This window comes from Triturus cristatus, chromosome 3_1, assembly GCF_964204655.1.
Source record: "Triturus cristatus chromosome 3_1, aTriCri1.1, whole genome shotgun sequence".
NCBI classification, from domain to species: domain Eukaryota; kingdom Metazoa; phylum Chordata; class Amphibia; order Caudata; family Salamandridae; genus Triturus; species Triturus cristatus.
The window spans coordinates 8,787,485-8,807,337 of record NC_140583.1 but is presented as its reverse complement, the minus strand read 5'-3'; the positions used below and the strand labels follow the sequence as shown (position 1 = coordinate 8,807,337).

General features: G+C 53.7%; 1 protein-coding gene across 5 annotated transcripts in view; it reads left to right on the top strand.

Annotated features, from left to right (window-relative positions):
* AGBL2 (AGBL carboxypeptidase 2) overlaps positions 1 to 19,853 on the top strand; it is a 1,238,365-nt gene that overhangs the window by 163,571 nt on the left and 1,054,941 nt on the right. The window lies entirely within an intron of this gene.

The window sequence follows — 19,853 nt, the reverse complement described above, 5'->3', positions numbered from 1 at the left end:
AGGCGTCAGCGTGCCCCCAACCTTTCAGGTCCCCTATGCACACACCTGTGCGTCCATGGCCAAGCCCGAGCAGTGTATGACTCGGGTCCTATGCCACGGTACTGAGCCCAGTCACCGCAGATGGGACCAGACCCGGCTGCAGACATCGCTCTCTCTAGAGTCGTCCCTGTGTCCAGGCGTCTCTTCACTCCGCCAGCTTCAGAGCCTCGCTTGGCCACCACCAACCCATTCCACAACAAACCTCTCTCCCATCGATTCATGTCAATCGAGGCTGGGGGGACGAGACCACCCCAGCTCTCCCCAAGGCAGGTTAGGACTCCAGCCCAAAACCAGCAGTGGCCGGGCAGCCTCAAACTGAGTGAAGGAAACACCCTCCGTGGGCGGAGACCAGCACAGAGGCGGGCTCTCCACTTTCCACAATCTGCACCCCGAACCCAGCACAGAGGCAGGCTCTCCACTTTCCACAATCTGCACCCCGAACCCAGCACAGAGGCAGGCTCTCCACTTTCCACAATCTGCACCCCGAACCAAGCACAGAGGCAGGCTCTCCACTTTCCACAATCTGCACCCCGAACCCAGCACAGAGGCGGGCTCTCCACTTTCCACAATCTGCACCCCGAACCCAGCACAGAGGCGGGCTCTCCACTTTCCACAATCTGCACCCCGAACCCAGCACAGAGGCAGGCTCTCCACTTTCCACAATCTGCACCCCGAACCCAGCACAGAGGCAGGCTCTCCACTTTCCACAATCTGCACCCCGAACCCAGCACAGAGGCAGGCTCTCCACTTTCCACAATCTGCACCCCGAACCCAGCACAGAGGCGGTGTTCTGCTTTGGTTTTTCCTCCTGATAGAACCTGCTCCACAGAGCCCTTCTGACCCAAACCAGAACGTTACCCCCTCCCTAGGGCCTTTTTACACCTAAATAACCACATATATATGTACCACCTAAGAACAGGGAATTCCTATTATATATTTATACCAAGGTTTCACAGCCTTACGATCACAACAACACACACGATCTCGCGACCTCAGTCAGGTCCAGAATCTCCTACCCATCCGGCAGCAACACACAAAGTCTCGCGACCTTAGTCAGGTCCAGAATCTCCTACCCATCCGGTAGCAACACACAAAGTCTCGCGACCTTAGTCAGGTCCAGAATCTCCTACCCATCCGGTAGCAACACACAAAGTCTCGCGACCTTAGTCAGGTCCAGAATCTCCTACCCATCCGGTAGCAACACACAAAGTCTCGCGACCTTAGTCAGGTCCAGAATCTCCTACCCATTCGGCAGCGACACACACGATCTCGCGACCTCAGTCAGGTCCAGAATCTCCTACCCATCCGGTAGCAACACACAAAGTCTCGCGACCTTAGTCAGGTCCAGAATCTCCTACCCATCCGGTAGCAACACACAAAGTCTCGCGACCTTAGTCAGGTCCAGAATCTCCTACCCATTCGGCAGCGACACACACGATCTCGCGACCTCAGTCAGGTCCAGAATCTCCTACCTACACGGCAGCCTTAGCACGAGCTCATCCTATTATTACCGTAGTACCCGACAGGGGAATTGGGATTACTATATGTCAGATCACACAAAGACTATTAGTTGAGCACAACCTGTTCTCTTAGTTCGAGGGGCTTGTTTTCCCCCTCATCCAGTTACCACTTACCTGACCAGGATTAACCTCTGTTCATTTTAAGGCAACTCTGACTAAAGAATAGGCTATCCTCCTATACAAAAGTACACAACACATGCTAACGTACAACAAGCTAAATACTTTATTTAAATGCCACATGCACATTAGCAGAATACATTATATATATAGACAACCTGCAAGGAAAGTGAAAGGTTAAGTTGTATACTCTAATAGTAAAGGGTTAACATCACCTGATTATATTCAGCCTGTACTCAAAGGTCATCTAGGTTCCCTTCCCGTCTGCGCCTTGGCTTCGCCTGGAAGTCACACCTCTGTAGTCACAGATCTACTCCCTTCTCTTTTTCTCCTAATCACTGGAACCTCCTCCTCATCAGCTGCTCTCTCCTCTTTAGATTCAGGTTCGTCATCTGTCTTCCCTGGAATAAGTAGTAGCTTTACTGCTAACGGCCAGATGCCGCCTATGGTCTAGAAGCAAGTGCCAGTGTCTGCCTCAGACTTTCACTAATATAGATGTGCATTCTCTCATGGAAATTTCCAGCTCGAAACCTGCCGCCCACCAAATTCCTGTACCTCCCCGTGCCAAGGACACGTTCCCAGCCGGCCGGCCTGTTGTAGTGTCTTCGGCATGAAGGAGAATACAATCCTTCGATAAGGGCCGGCCTGAACCGGTTCTCTCCAAGCGAATAACACCTCCTAACTAAAACACTGCCTATGACCTAGAAACTTCCCAAGCTGCCAGAGCAGGAGGAAAGATGGAGTCTCTCCCGTTTAAGGCCTACCAGGCCTGAATGCAGCACAGCTCCATTAGATACCCTTACTACAGAACATATTACCCCTAATGCTAACAAATCTATCCCCTAGGATATATATGCAAACCCTGATCTATGGGGAAGAACACAGGATCATGTTGAAGTGCCTAACAAATAGGCTCTATACACTACTCTAACCCTTAGACTTGAATGGAAAGAGACTGAAGTCACATTAGGCCTCCCTTAACACGGGAAGGCCGGGAAAATCGGGCAGTACATTCCACCCTTGACTTCAGTCTATTATACATTCAATAAACATGACTAACATCGGTGGAGGAATAATATCTCTCCCGTTTAAGGCCTACCAGGCCTGAATTCAGCTCCATGAAATACCCTTACTACAGAACAGATTACCCCTAATGCTAACGAATCTATCCCCTAGGATATGTATACAAACCCTGATCTATGGGGAAGAACACAGGAAGTGTCTAATAACTCTCCCGTTTGAGGCCTACCAGGCCTGAATTCAACACAGCTCTATGAAATACCCTCACTATAGGGCAGGTTATCCTCAAGGCTACCGAATCTATCCCCTAGGCTATGTGTGTAGGCCCTGAGCTAAGGGTAGGAGCACGGGATTGTGTCACAAGTGTCTAATAGATAGGCCCTACTCACTACTCCAGTCCTTAGACTCGGATGGAAAGAGACTGAAGTCATATGGATTGCTCTGCAACACCGGAAGGCCGGGAAAATCGAGCAGTACAGGCGGGCTCTCCACTTTCCACAATCTGCACCCCGAACCCAGCACAGAGGCAGGCTCTCCACTTTCCACAATCTGCACCCCGAACCCAGCACAGAGGCAGGCTCTCCACTTTCCACAATCTGCACCCCGAACCCAGCACAGAGGCAGGCTCTCCACTTTCCACAATCTGCACCCCGAACCCAGCACAGAGGCGGTGTTCTGCTTTGGTTTTTCCTCCTGATAGAACCTGCTCCACAGAGCCCTTCTGACCCAAACCAGAACGTTACCCCCTCCCTAGGGCCTTTTTACACCTAAATAACCACATATATATGTACCACCTAAGAACAGGGAATTCCTATTATATATTTATACCAAGGTTTCACAGCCTTACGATCACAACAACACACACGATCTCGCGACCTCAGTCAGGTCCAGAATCTCCTACCCATCCGGCAGCAACACACAAAGTCTCGCGACCTTAGTCAGGTCCAGAATCTCCTACCCATCCGGTAGCAACACACAAAGTCTCGCGACCTTAGTCAGGTCCAGAATCTCCTACCCATCCGGTAGCAACACACAAAGTCTCGCGACCTTAGTCAGGTCCAGAATCTCCTACCCATCCGGTAGCAACACACAAAGTCTCGCGACCTTAGTCAGGTCCAGAATCTCCTACCCATTCGGCAGCGACACACACGATCTCGCGACCTCAGTCAGGTCCAGAATCTCCTACCCATCCGGTAGCAACACACAAAGTCTCGCGACCTTAGTCAGGTCCAGAATCTCCTACCCATCCGGTAGCAACACACAAAGTCTCGCGACCTTAGTCAGGTCCAGAATCTCCTACCCATTCGGCAGCGACACACACGATCTCGCGACCTCAGTCAGGTCCAGAATCTCCTACCTACACGGCAGCCTTAGCACGAGCTCATCCTATTATTACCGTAGTACCCGACAGGGGAATTGGGATTACTATATGTCAGATCACACAAAGACTATTAGTTGAGCACAACCTGTTCTCTTAGTTCGAGGGGCTTGTTTTCCCCCTCATCCAGTTACCACTTACCTGACCAGGATTAACCTCTGTTCATTTTAAGGCAACTCTGACTAAAGAATAGGCTATCCTCCTATACAAAAGTACACAACACATGCTAACGTACAACAAGCTAAATACTTTATTTAAATGCCACATGCACATTCGCAGAATACATTATATATCTAGACAACCTGCAAGGAAAGTGAAAGGTTAAGTTGTATACTCTAATAGTAAAGGGTTAACGTCACCTGATTATATTCAGCCTGTACTCAAAGGTCATCTAGGTTCCCTTCCCATCTGCGCCTTGGCTTCGCCTGGAAGTCACACCTCTGTAGTCACAGATCTACTCCCTTCTCTTTTTCTCCTAGTCACTGGAACCTCCTCCTCATCAGCTGCTCTCTCTCCTCTTTAGATTCAGGTTTGTCATCTGTCTTCCCTGGAATAAGTAGTAGCTTTACTGCTAACGGCCAGATGCCGCCTATGGTCTAGAAGCAAGTGCCAGTGTCTGCCTCAGACTTTCACTAATATAGATGTGCATTCTCTCATGGAAATTTCCAGCTCGAAACCTGCCGCCCACCAAATTCCTGTACCTCCCCGTGCCAAGGACACGTTCCCAGCCGGCCGGCCTGTTGTAGTGTCTTCGGCATGAAGGAGAATACAATCCTTCGATAAGGGCCGGCCTGAACCGGTTCTCTCCAAGCGAATAACACCTCCTAACTAAAACACTGCCTATGACCTAGAAACTTCCCAAGCTGCCAGAGCAGGAGGAAAGATGGAGTCTCTCCCGTTTAAGGCCTACCAGGCCTGAATGCAGCACAGCTCCATTAGATACCCTTACTACAGAACATATTACCCCTAATGCTAACGAATCTATCCCCTAGGATATATATGCAAACCCTGATCTATGGGGAAGAACACAGGATCATGTTGAAGTGCCTAACAAATAGGCTCTATACACTACTCTAACCCTTAGACTTGAATGGAAAGAGACTGAAGTCACATTAGGCCTCCCTTAACACGGGAAGGCCGGGAAAATCGGGCAGTACATTCCACCCTTGACTTCAGTCTATTATACATTCAATAAACATGACTAACATCGGTGGAGGAATAATATCTCTCCCGTTTAAGGCCTACCAGGCCTGAATTCAGCTCCATGAAATACCCTTACTACAGAACAGATTACCCCTAATGCTAACGAATCTATCCCCTAGGATATGTATACAAACCCTGATCTATGGGGAAGAACACAGGAAGTGTCTAATAACTCTCCCGTTTGAGGCCTACCAGGCCTGAATTCAACACAGCTCTATGAAATACCCTCACTATAGGGCAGGTTATCCTCAAGGCTACCGAATCTATCCCCTAGGCTATGTGTGTAGGCCCTGAGCTAAGGGTAGGAGCACGGGATTGTGTCACAAGTGTCTAATAGATAGGCCCTACTCACTACTCCAGTCCTTAGACTCGGATGGAAAGAGACTGAAGTCATATGGATTGCTCTGCAACACCGGAAGGCCGGGAAAATCGAGCAGTACAGGCGGGCTCTCCACTTTCCACAATCTGCACCCCGAACCCAGCACAGAGGCAGGCTCTCCACTTTCCACAATCTGCACCCCGAACCCAGCACAGAGGCAGGCTCTCCACTTTCCACAATCTGCACCCCGAACCCAGCACAGAGGCAGGCTCTCCACTTTCCACAATCTGCACCCCGAACCCAGCACAGAGGCAGGCTCTCCACTTTCCACAATCTGCACCTCGAACCCAGCACAGAGGCAGGCTCTCCACTTTCCACAATCTGCACCCCGAACCCAGCACAGAGGCAGGCTCTCCACTTTCCACAATCTGCACCTCGAACCCAGCACAGAGGCAGGCTCTCCACTTTCCACAATCTGCCGCTGACCGCGGCCCCCGCAGGGGGCCACTCGGCGGTCGGCGCCTTAGTGGCCCCGGGGCCCCGGTCACCCCTCCCCACTCCCTACTTCGGGGGGGCGGGGGCAGGGATCCTGATTGTGCCCCCCTCCGTGTCGGGGGCCGGAAGTGACGCGAAAGGCGCGTCACTTCCGGGCCCAGGTGTGAGGGGAAGGCTATTTAGCCTTCCCCCACCCTCACTGGCGACCTCTTTGTCTAATTATATGTACGTTAATAATGAATTTCATTACGGTTCTATGTAGAGCGTTCGCTACGATGAGGTGGCCTAACGGCCAGGGCGCTCGACCTCGGACCTCGGGAACTAGGTTCGAGTCTCGGTAATGCCGATGAACTTCCTGTGATTCGGGGCAAAACACTTGATCTCCCCGTGCCTTACAAAACGTGAATGTGGGTCCTCATGTAACGGAACGGGGGCTATGTAAGGCGCTGTAATACTTAATCGGTTTCGGGTCAAGTTCGCGCTATATAAACTCGGCAAATATTTTCAATGCCTTCGGGTCGAGCTCGCGCTATCTACTATATGCGTAAAGGCGTAACATATACATGAACCGAGGCTCATGTCCTCAAGGTCCGCTAGGAGCGGAGCCAGTCCACTGAGGCTCGGAGAATGGACGGGAGCGGTGGGAGCATCCCAGTCCCATGGTGTGTCCTCCTGTGCGGGACCATAATCTTTAAAACGGTGTCTTTTCACCAATATCAGCGTGGGAAAAGAGATTGTGGCGTAACGGCCAGAGCTGCCGACATTGTAAATAGGAACCAGGTTCGAGCCTCGGCGTCTGCAAAACATCCCGTGATTCGGGGCAATTCACTTAATCTCCCCGTGCCCAACAAGAAACAAGCAACCTCGGAGCGGGGGACCAGGGTGCGAGAGTCGGTATTGTCTTTTATATCGATGCGGAGACAATTCATAAAATATGCATGAAAGCATATTCTAGACATGAACCACGCCTCATGGCTTCAAGGTCCGAATCTGGTGCGGCAGACACCTTCATCCACAGCGAACGGATATGGCCCAAGGGAGAGTGGGGAGCGGTGCCGGTTTCTGAGGCCGGGCGTATGGACGGGAGCGGTGGGAGCATCCCTGTCCCATGGTGTGTCCTCCTGTACGGGGCCTTGTCCGCCTGTCGTGGCATCTCCTCACCCCCGCCGCACTGACGCTGGGGGTGCGAGGTCTTAGAGCTTCGGAGCCGCGTCCGCATCGCGAGTCGATAGGCCTCCCTGATTCCACTCGTAGGGAGCAAATGCGTTTGTCGGATTTTACATCGGTGCTCGGGTACAGCGCTTTCAGACCTTCGCGATGTACAACTATAGTTGGGTTGTGATTTGAATAGCGAATGGCCCCTGACAACGATACAGGGTACTTAACCAGGGGCGAGCCGCGAGGGCGCGTCCACATTCTGTGATTCGGGGCAAATCACTTAATCGCGCCGTGCCTCAATGTGTATGTAAATACGGTGCTACGGGATATATGCATAAGAGCGAAACGTATACAAGGACCGAGGCTCAGGTCCTCAATCTCAATCTGGTTGGTGTTTCGAGTCTCGGGGGCGCATTCTGTGATTCGGGGAACATCACTTAATCTTAACCCCCCCGTGCCTAAATATGTATGTAAATGCGGTGCTACACGCTCCAATACCTTCGGGTCGAGTCGCGCTAGATAAAGAATTTATGCAGAGATTTCCAACTTAGGGGCAGGGAACCAAGGTTCGAGCCTCGGGGTCGACGCCACATCCTGTGATTCCGGGCGTATCACTTAATCTCCCCGTGCCTGAATGTAAGCGGTGCTCATGTAAAGCGCTCTAATACCTTAGCGCTATATAAATCTACATTAAATAAAAAAATACTTGATTGGTGCTTGGCCCTGACAATGATACAAGTGACCCCAAGATGCGGGGGCAAAAGTACAAAATAGCCATTGTCGTACTAGGCTTATTTGGTCCCAGGGACATTGCGTCGCATGCTGGACAGAACCTGGTCGAGCGCCTCCTATACCTTGTTCAATTGCGCTCACCTTTCAATTCTCTCTCCTAGATCGTGCTTGGTGTCCGGTTGACAGACGGAACCCGCTGGTGACAGGACAAGGGTGTAAGTGGCGCAGGGGGCTTATTACCGATACCTTTGCGCTGTTGAAACAGGCACAATTGGAACACTAGGTGGGCTCTCCCCACGTTGCCTGTAATGTGTTTATCCCCGGTTTTGAATGAGGGAATGGGACTAGATTGCTTGCTGGCGGTGGACCTCGTGCACGTTAGTTGGTATGGGAGCGGACAGCCAATAACCCGCGCACCCGGCGCACGGTGGGAGCGGGCATGAGCGTGCGTGGGTCCTTTGCCTTGGGACGCTTGCTCGCAAAGTCACAGGTTCAAGTTACCTTGATTCTGTATCGGTTGGCGTACCTTTCGTTTGGTCCGGTAGAGCACACAGGTTAGTGATCGCCCGCGGGGCATACTTCACAATGGCGGTCGCCCTCGCGAGCGAAGTAAATTAACGGGGGTGCGGCCGGCTTGAAGCCGCATACCCTGTGCCGTGGGAGCCGGTAGGAGACTAGCGTGGGTTCACAGCCCCAATGCACCAGCACTGCAAGGCTGGGAGCTGCCTGGGTCCCCGCTGATCGCGGTAAGTGCAACCCCTGTGGCTCTCCCTGGTTAAGGTTAAGGTTATCGCCCCCCCTCCAGTCGGCTACGCTGCCGTCGAGGGTGGGGGGGGGGCATGCAGTGGGCTGCGTGCAGCAGGCGTAATGGACCTGGCTCAGGGGATCGTTTAGTATGACACGAATCTGGTAAGCCCCCCGCGCTTGAATGTGTAATGTAAATAAGGTGCTCAGGTAAAGCGCTCCAACACCTTCAGGGCGAGTTCGCACTATATAATTCTGCAACATGTATTGCTGATTCCCTATAGGGCAGTTAAATGACACAAGTGCGTGCATTGTTCACATACGCGATTATGGGCATTAATAAACCCCCGGCACCTCAATGAAAAATCTGGTGCGGTGCTCGCGTGATCCGGTTGGGGAGCGGGTAATATGGTACGAATTTCTTCAGCACCCCTTGCGTGAAGATGTATTGTAAATACGGTGCTCATGTAAAGTGCTCCAAATGCCTTCCGGTCGAGTTCGCACTATATAAATATGCACCATGTATTTGCAGGCTTCCGATAAGGCAGATACATGATACCAGTACATGCACTGTTCACGGCATGCGATTACGGGTTTACTAATCCCTCCACGCACCGCAAGGGTTAATCGGGTGCGGTGTTCGCGTGACCTGGAATGGGTTTCGTGTTCTGTGGTACGAATTTCTCACGCTCCCCGTGCCTGTACGTGTAATGTAAATACAGTGCTCATGTGAAGAGGTGCAATACCTTTGGCGGCGAGTTCGCGCTATACAATATGCAACAGGTATGTGCCGGCTTGCTATAAGGCAGATACTTGATAAAAGTGCAGGCATCGTTCACAAGTCTTTGCTCTGATACCTTCGGGTCGAGTTCACGCTAGATAAATATGCAGCATGTATTGCTGATTTCCTATAATGCAGACACATATTCCACTGCAACCAAAGACAGATTTCGGGTTGCTTATGTGGGCCGCCTTCAACGGTCACTGATATGGGGAACTCACATATATCTAACTGTAACCTAGACACCCGGGTGGGTGCATAGTCGGGCAGGGCAACGCAACCGAGGTAGAATGGTAGTTATTATCTAATGCTAAAGGAAGTCTGGATTGAGCCACTAGATGGTGTAGATATGGGTGCAGCTCAGCGCCCCAATCCCATTGAATTCGGGGACGCACTGGCATAGCGGTAAAAGAATAAGTGGTCACCACATAGCGCATCACTAGGGCCTAAATCACGGCAAGGTTACCGGCGTGATTGTCCAAGTGGTTGCGGGTGCGCCGCTCGCGAGCGGATTGCAACCCGTGGTTTACCTCTGTCTCAAATCGACCGATAGTTCATGGTTAAGCCGCTTGGCCTGCAGTACACTGAGCTGGGCACCATAACCAAGAGTTAGGCCTGCAGGAGGAGTAGCTGGAGGAACCAGATAGGAATAGGTCCAGATGTACTTTGGGGGGCATTCCCCTGCAACCAAAGACAGATTTCGGGTTGCTTCAATGAAGACCTTCCACCCGGCTGGGGGGTGGTATGGTTGTTATATAGCAAGTGTGCGGTGGTTCAAAGTTTGGTAAAGACCACGTAGAGCCCCAGGGCATCAGGGCATTATTGACCGTGCAGCACTCGCTACGTTCAGAATAGGGCCGGTATTTGCACCAAGTCTCCGGTTGGTTCCCACAGACTTGTCTGCGCCCAAGGTTATCCTCTAGGGGTAGAACTTGAGACTAAGGGGGTATTGCCTGCTTCGGCGGCACAAATAAGCAATAGCTACGCCGGGATGGAGTTACCATGCAGGTCCTGCCACCACTGGTATCCCCCCAGGTGATGGGATCAAGTTAGGTGGGACCGCGAAGCCTACGGTTCTTGGGAAACTTCCTTCAGTAGGGCATTTAGCAACAGATAAGATACCAGCGTGTGAGTATCAGATATCTGCTTCCAGCAGCACCGTGCCCTGGGAGCGCACGCGTTGCCCTAACTCTGTGGTCCTCCCACAAGGGAGCCGGGTAGCAAAACAAGTGAACAGGCTCCTTAGGCGGGCCTCTGGCCTTCAGCTGGGTGTAATCACCATCAATTGGAGAGAGGCCCAGGTAAAATGGGCTTTCCGTAATGCTTGGAGGACCATTGCGGTTGGTGGCACCCCCCACCGGAATCACTGGTCGCGTCCTGAATCACTGGTCGCGTATGGCAGCGGCAAGAGACTGGTGCTGCTGTCCCAATATCTGGGGTGTCAGCGGGGCAAATACAAGGGGGCATTATGACAGCGCGCAACGCTCAAGCCAAACAGATTCCCGAAGCTGGTATGCTTAAGGGATCATCACTGAGGGATCCGGAGGGGCATAATTCCTATAAGGTATAAGGGATGGTGGGCAGGGGCAAGAGTCGCCCCTTGCCCATGGTCACATTAAGTAACCCTTCTCGTCACAATAGTCAAAGCGGGCAGGCCCAGGATGGTGAATAGGTGTAACCTTCCCGCTGGGGGGCGAATAGTTATCGCACATCTTCACAGGCCCCTCTATTTCATCAGACCCTATCCGATTGGGATAGCGTCTAGGGATTGGGGACATAGTTGGGGCCATCTACAATCCAGGAGCTATAGCTCACTGGTATGTCTTGGGCCTGTGGTTATAAGGGATCTCACAGGGTTTGAGTCCCGCCCAAAGGGGTTTGGGCTTTATTCGCCATGAAATGATCCGGGGGAATGTAAAGGGGTACTTCGACTTGGATGGAGTACACTTCTCCCAAAGAGGCATGGACCTGTTTTATTGGATTTAAGCGAAGCATTGGTGAATAGAGGGTGCAGGTAAAGAGCTAGGTTGGTGGGGGGCCCTGGCTGCGACGGTTAGCCGCCTCCAGGGCTGTGGCGGAGTTACAGGGCGATCTGGAAGCAGGCCGGTACAAAGGGTACCTCTGCGCGGCACCACGTGGTGCCTGAGCCAAAACGAGGAGCCTCCAGAGAGGTCCCGGAAGCCGGTCGGCGCCCCGCTAGGCCTGCGGGCGGTTGTGGGCCTGAACAACCGGGGGCTTGCTATGCGACGCTCCGCCCCGAGAGGGGGGGTGTGAGTAGAATTTCAACGGCACGTGATCGAAAAAGAATCACTTGGGGGGCAGCACTTGCGGGTCGTTCCCGTGCTGCCCGGCTCATCAGGCGGGGCAGGTGAAGTAGATGGCCGCCTGCCCTTGGATCGCCCGTAAGATAACCCACCTATTACATATCCTGGAATTATGTAATAAATCCTGCAGCATTTGTTACCCATCTACAACTGTTTCTTGTGTCTTCTTTGGGTAACCTAATTTGGGGGAGGGGGGTGAGCGGGGTGCCCCTGGGGGGTACTATGCCGCTGACCGCGGCCCCCGCAGGGGGCCACTCGGCGGTCGGCGCCTTAGTGGCCCCGGGGCCCCGGTCACCCCTCCCCACTCCCTACTTCGGGGGGGGCAGGGATCCTGATTGTGCCCCCCTCCGTGTCGGGGGCCGGAAGTGACGCGAAAGGCGCGTCACTTCCGGGCCCAGGTGTGAGGGGAAGGCTATTTAGCCTTCCCCCACCCTCACTGGCGACCTCTTTGTCGCCCACCTCGCCTTTTTACCCTCCCTACCGCTTACCCGGCGTGGTGTGGTGGGGTGGGGTTTTTGGCTGAACGTTTTAATGTTTTCTTTTCGTTGCAGGCGGAGTTACAGGGCGATCTGGAAGCAGGCCGGTACAAAGGGTACCTCTGCGCGGCACCACGTGGTGCCTGAGCCAAAACGAGGAGCCTCCAGAGAGGTCCCGGAAGCCGGTCGGCGCCCCGCTAGGCCTGCGGGCGGTTGTGGGCCTGAACAACCGGGGGCTTGCTATGCGACGCTCCGCCCCGAGAGGGGGGGTGTGAGTAGAATTTCAACGGCACGTGATCGAAAAAGAATCACTTGGGGGGCAGCACTTGCGGGTCGTTCCCGTGCTGCCCGGCTCATCAGGCGGGGCAGGTGAAGTAGATGGCCGCCTGCCCTTGGATCGCCCGTAAGATAACCCACCTATTACATATCCTGGAATTATGTAATAAATCCTGCAGCATTTGTTACCCATCTACAACTGTTTCTTGTGTCTTCTTTGGGTAACCTAATTTGGGGGAGGGGGGTGAGCGGGGTGCCCCTGGGGGGTACTATGCACCTCGTGAGCTGAGGATTTCAACTGGATGAAGCTAAATGGGCTGCACTGGCCGTTTCCCTGGGGGGCTAATGCTTCCGGCCAGTCGTCGTCTGTCAGTCGCCCAGAGTCTAGGAGTAGAGTCAGTGGTGTCTGTGACGGACAAGATCACGGAGCTACACCTGTGCTAGGCCTGAACATGCGCAGCCTGAAGTTTAGCAAACCGTCGTACTCTCACTGTTGAATGGAGTAAAATGGAGGCACCTCTGCGAGAACTTCGAGACCTGAACATGCGCAGCCTGAAGTTTAGCAAACCATCGTACTCTCACTGTTGAATGGAGTAAAATGGAGGCACCTCTGCTAGAACTTCTAGACCTGAACATGCGCAGCCTGAAGTTTAGCAAACCATTGTACTCTCACTGTTAGATGGAGTAAAATGGAGGCACCTCTGCGAGAACTTCTAGACCTGAACATGCACAGCCTGAAGTTTAGCAAAGCATCGTACTCTCACTGTTGAATGGAGTAAAATAGAGGCACCTCTGCTAGAACTTCTAGACCTGAACATGCACAGCCTGAAGTTTAGCAAAGCATCGTACTCTCACTGTTGAATGGAGTAAAATGGAGGCACCTCTGCTAGAACTTCTAGACCTGAACATGCGCAGCCTGAAGTTTAGCAAAGCATCGTACTGTCACTGTTGAATGGAGTAAAATGGAGGCACCTCTGCGAGAACTTCGAGACCTGAACATGCGCAGCCTGAAGTTTAGCAAAGCATCGTACTCTCACTGTTGAATGGAAGCTGTCTCTCTATAGTGCACTAAAAAGAAGGACACTGTGGATCTCAGATTGGTTTACAGAGGCAACAGTCGATAATACTCACGCTCTATTTGTGGTAGAGTGGGCAAGCAGTAAGTCCTATCAGAGGACAGTGTAAAGCATTTGTTGTACTCACTAAGACAATAAATGACACACACTCAGGAATAAATCTGAGTCCAAATCAGAAAAATAACTCTTCTGTTTATTTATTTTGTAAAACCCAGAACATAGTGAAAAGAATAAGTACTGTTTTCTTTATAAATTTTTACAGGTAATTAAATGATTTCAAGGCGTGCGCCTTTACGCACAATGCAATCCTATGGAAGGTGAAGTCATACATGCATAATGGTAAGTACAGTCGGTTTTCAGGGGTTCACCTTCTAGGTTTCGGGTTGTAGTGGGTCACGGTCTAAAGGACTACCAGCAGTTCATCGGGAACTGCCCAGCTTTAGCCGGGAGCAGGGTGCTGGATAGGTTGGAAACTGTGCGCGCTATGGAGAAGGGGGGTCCATCTGGAAACAGGCTGCAAAGGGAGACTTGGGGGCAAGTCCGGCAGCTCCCAAATGGGGGCTGGGGCAGCAAGGACCTTTAGGACAAAGGACCACAAGCCGTTTTTTTGTCGTTACCCAGAATGGGCAGGCTGGCTGCCGAGTGGAAGGTCGGCTGGGCTGGATGCGTAAAGGTCCTCTTAGTGGTTAGGGACAACAGCTGGCAAGGGGCAAAATAAGACAGCTGGGCCACTCAGGAAGTGGGTCTCAGTGATGCCGATGTTCCTCGATGGTTGCTCGGTTGTGGTGCAGTGATTATCGGCAATGAACACCCACTGTTGCTGCGTGGTGTAGGGCATTTGGTACCCCAGGTATTGGTGCTGCACGGCTCCAGTTGGTCCTACTATCTTCAATCTTGGCGGGGAGACAGATCTGACCCTCCAGAGCACTTGTACCTTTTCCTGTTTGTCTGCAGCTTCGGTTGGTCTGGGGAGCTGCAAGGCAGTGGACCGGACTCTGCACTTCGGTGCCTGCTCCTCTACATCAAGGGAGATTGTAAGCAATTGTTGAAATGCTGGCAGGCTACCCAAGCCTTTGGCAGATCTCCAGGTAGCAGGGCGAGTCACTATTTCGCGATTGTCGAGAGAGTTGTCAGTAGGCAGGGTTTCACTCCAAAATTCTCAGTACTTCTGCAGTTCTCACCAAGCACGGACTCTTCTCTTGATCTATCAAATCTGATGTCTTGGGTTCAGGGGTGCCACCTAAATACTCAATTTTGGGGTGTTAAGGGGAGTGACAGGTAGTAGCCAATGGGCTGCCTATCCTAAGAGTGTGTACACCCTCTATATGACCACTTCCTGTGGGAGGTGGACATAACCCTGACCCTAGAATATTAATTCTATTCAAAACAAGATGGAGGAATCTGAACAGGTGGTGTCCACATCAGGTAGTCCAATTTAGGGGTGGTGCTGGCTTGGTGTAGGACGCACCTCCTAATCTTACTAGTTTTCCCAACTGTCTTGCTACCAAAAAGTGGAGTCAGGACAGAAGAGTGGGCATCTCCACTCCTGGAGAGACCTGGATTGCATAACAAAGGCGGCAGGGCCTTTGAAGCTTCCCACCCTGGAATGCAGATCGTGCATGGAGGAGGCGTAAACATCTACGCCCAGAGCATGCTTTGTTCCTGGCCTCTGAGAGTGATGACTCTCACCACAGGAGGTCAGAAACCTATCTATGATGGCTGGCTGGTCAAGACCAGTCAGGCGCACACTAGAAGTTGGTAGGTTTTCAGGGGGCACTGCTAAGGTGCTCTCTAGGTGCATTTACTAATAAATCCATCACTTGCATCAGTGTGGGTTTATTATTATGAGATGTTTGGTCCCAACCATCTGGGGTTGCAGTGAAGCCATCATGTAGCTTGGGAACCCGTAATGACTAGTGTCCAGCCCATGTATTCGGCATGGCTTCCCTGTGCACTTGTGATATCTGCGTATCACAGGGACACATCCACTCATGCAGATATGCCCACACATGGCCTATAGTGCACTCTGCCTTAGGGCTATAAGGTCTGCCGTAGGGGTGACTCACCTATACCACATGAAGAGTTTTGCCGGCATGGTGTTGCCGAGGCCACTAACATGGTCCGAGGCTCAATCCACAGGAACAAAGAGGAGTTCCCCACACTCTCTAAGACAGTGCCAAAATGAAAAGGATAAAAACTATCATACAAGGAAACTGGCCCAAGGAGATGTGGGGATTAGGTGCCAAGAAGTAACCACTTCTCAATCCCCCAGCCGATTTCCACAGAGTCAGAGGTAGAGCAGAAAACAGGAAAAATGGAAACCTACAGGGAGAAGAAAAACAAACAGCTATGAAAAACTACCTTCCCCCCCATGTGATAACATTAAGATTATAACATCCTGCTCAGTGCCTGTTCCACAGAGACAAAGTCATCACCTACCGGCTGGACCTCTCTTGATGACTTGTCGGGGATCCAAACTGCTGAAAAGATGTGCAGGTAAATGCCTCTTTACGAGCACCAGAAGCTGAGGCGGAGATGAATGGAGACACACAATGTAGGTTTGGGGGCAGCTTAAGAACAATTCTGGAGCTCTGGTTTGTCAAGCGCGCACCGTGCGTATTAAGTAAACAAAAAATGGTCAAACGCTCGCCGCGCCTGCATCTGATACAATGGATCCCCCAGCGGGGTTCAGGGACCGGGTATAAACGCGGCCGCGCCTGCATCTGATACAATGGATCCCCCAGCGGGGTTCAGGGACCGGGTATAAACGCTCGCCGCGCCTGCATCTGATACAATGGATCCCCCAGCGGGGTTCAGGGACCGGGTATAAACGCGGCCGCGCCTGCATCTGATACAATGGATCCCCCAGCGGGGTTCAGGGACCGGGAATAAACGCGGCCGCGCCTGCATCTGATACAATGGATCCCCCAGCGGGGTTCAGGGACCGGGTATAAACGCTCGCCGCGCCTGCATCTGATACAATGGATCCCCCAGCGGGGTTCAGGGACCGGGTATAAACGCGGCCGCGCCTGCATCTGATACAATGGATCCCCCAGCGGGGTTCAGGGACCGGGTATAAACGCTCGCCGCGCCTGCATCTGATACAATGGATCCCCCAGCGGGGTTCAGGGACCGGGTATAAACGCGGCCGCGCCTGCATCTGATACAATGGATCCCCCAGCGGGGTTCAGGGACCGGGTGTAAACGCGGCCGCGCCTGCATCTGATACAATGGATCCCCCAGCGGGGTTCAGGGACCGGGTATAAACGCTCGCCGCGCCTGCATCTGATACAATGGATCCCCCAGCGGGGTTCAGGGACCGGGTATAAACGCGGCCGCGCCTGCATCTGATACAATGGATCCCTCAGCGGGGTTCAGGGACCGGGTATAAACGCTCGCCGCGCCTGCATCTGATACAATGGATCCCCCAGCTGGGTTCAGGGACCGGGTATAAACGCGGCCGCGCCTACATCTGATACAATGGATCCGCCAGCGGGGTTCAGGGACCGGGTATAAACGCTCGCCGCGCCTGCATCTGATACAATGGATCCCCCAGCGGGGTTCAGGGACCGGGTATAAACGCGACCGCGCCTGCATCTGATACAATGGATCCCCCAGCGGGGTTCAGGGACCGGGTATAAACGCTCGCCGCGCCTGCATCTGATACAATGGATCCCCCAGCGGGGTTCAGGGACCAGGTGTAAACGCGGCCGCGCCTGCATCTGATACAATGGATCCCCCAGCGGGGTTCAGGGACCGGGTATAAACGCGGCCGCGCCTGCATCTGATACAATGGATCCCCCAGCGGGGTTCAGGGACCGGGTGTAAACGCGGCCGCGCCTGCATCTGATACAAAGGATCCCCCAGCGGGGTTCAGGGACCGGGTGTAAACGCGGCCGCGCCTGCATCTGATACAATGGATCCCCCAGCGGGGTTCAGGGACCGGGTGTAAACGCGGCCGCGCCTGCATCTGATACAATGGATCCCCCAGCGGGGTTCAGGGACCGGGTATAAACGCGGCCGCGCCTGCATCTGATACAATGGATCCCCCAGCGGGGTTCAGGGACCGGGTATAAACGCGGCCGCGCCTGCATCTGATACAAAGGATCCCCCAGCGGGGTTCAGGGATCGGGTATAAACGCGGCCGCGCCTGTAGTCTGATACAATGGATCCCCCAGCGGGGTTCAGGGATCGGGTATAAACGCGGCCGCGCCTGCATCTGATACAATGGATCCCCCAGCGGGGTTCAGGGACCGGGTATAAACGCGGCCGCGCCTGCATCTGATACAATGGATCCCCCAGCGGGGTTCAGGGACCGGGTATAAACGCTCGCCGCGCCTGCATCTGATACAATGGATCCCCCAGCGGGGTTCAGGGACCGGGTGTAAACGCGGCCGCGCCTGCATCTGATACAATGGATCCCCCAGCGGGGTTCAGGGACCGGGTATAAACGCGGCCGCGCCTGCAGTCTGATACAATGGATCCCCCAGCGGGGTTCAGGGACCGGGTATAAACGCGGCCGCGCCTGCATCTGATACAATGGATCCCCCAGCGGGGTTCAGGGACCGGGTGTAAACGCGGCCGCGCCTGCATCTGATACAATGGATCCCCCAGCGGGGTTCAGGGACCGGGTATAAACGCGGCCGCGCCTGCATCTGATACAATGGATCCCCCAGCGGGGTTCAGGGACCGGGTGTAAACGCGGCCGCGCCTGCATCTGATACAATGGATCCCCCAGCGGGGTTCAGGGACCGGGTATAAACGCGGCCGCGCCTGCATCTGATACAATGGATCCCCCAGCGGGGTTCAGGGACCGGGTGTAAACGCGGCCGCGCCTGCATCTGATACAATGGATCCCCCAGCGGGGTTCAGGGACCGGGTATAAACGCGGCCGCGCCTGCATCTGATACAATGGATCCCCCAGCGGGGTTCAGGGACCGGGTGTAAACGCGGCCGCGCCTGCATCTGATACAATGGATCCCCCAGCGGGGTTCAGGGACCGGGTGTAAACGCGGCCGCGCCTGCATCTGATACAAAGGATCCCCCAGCGGGGTTCAGGGACCGGGTGTAAACGCGGCCGCGCCTGCATCTGATACAATGGATCCCCCAGCGGGGTTCAGGGACCGGGTGTAAACACGGCCGCGCCTGCATCTGATACAATGGATCCCCCAGCGGGGTTCAGGGACCGGGTATAAACGCGGCCGCGCCTGCATCTGATACAATGGATCCCCCAGCGGGGTTCAGGGACCGGGTGTAAACGCGGCCGCGCCTGCATCTGATACAAAGGATCCCCCAGCGGGGTTCAGGGACCGGGTGTAAACGCGGCCGCGCCTGCATCTGATACAATGGATCCCCCAGCGGGGTTCAGGGACCGGGTGTAAACACGGCCGCGCCTGCATCTGATACAATGGATCCCCCAGCGGGGTTCAGGGACCGGGTATAAACGCGGCCGCGCCTGCATCTGATACAATGGATCCCCCAGCGGGGTTCAGGGACCGGGTGTAAACGCGGCCGCGTATTGTCGGAAGTATAACGCGGCCGCGAGTCAGTTTTGCTGGTAGTGAAAGCGTCAAGGAAGTCAGCGAGTGCAATGAAGGCGAGCCTGGGGGGGAAACACCATGGGACTAAGCCACGTCAGGGTAATGGGAAGGGCAGCACGGAAGCCAGGACGTGGCCGAGAGGTATTGCAAAGGATCAGCTGCTCTGGAGGAACCTGTGAAGCTGCGCGGCTAGCGTCGCACCCTCTGACGGGGAGATCTCAGGGTGCCGCTAACGCTGCGAGTAGTCAGTCAGGATGCAGGGAAGAAAGGGGCGCGGAGTCAGGTCAGGAACCGAAAGCCAAGCAACGGCTTCATCGCTTGACCTGTATTTAAGTGAAGGGAGCGTGTATAAACTCCACCTCTCCCACAGTAGGTAAGGGGAGCTCTGAAAAGATTCATGGGCTCCAACTAACTGTGCAGGAAGCTTGGGGTCTAACACATGGCACACAGGGATGTGCGCTATGTCGACTCTTCGCTTTTCTCTGCACCAAGACACGCAGGCTGCAATGGCAGTTTGCTGGAGCTTGGTGAGGGGACCCTTATGGTGACACAATTCATGCTGCAGCCCCTGTGGGACACTCTTTAGCCCCAATGCCCTTGGAACCAGGGGTACCATTTATTAGGGACGTACAAGGGTCTGAAGTTGTGCCAATTG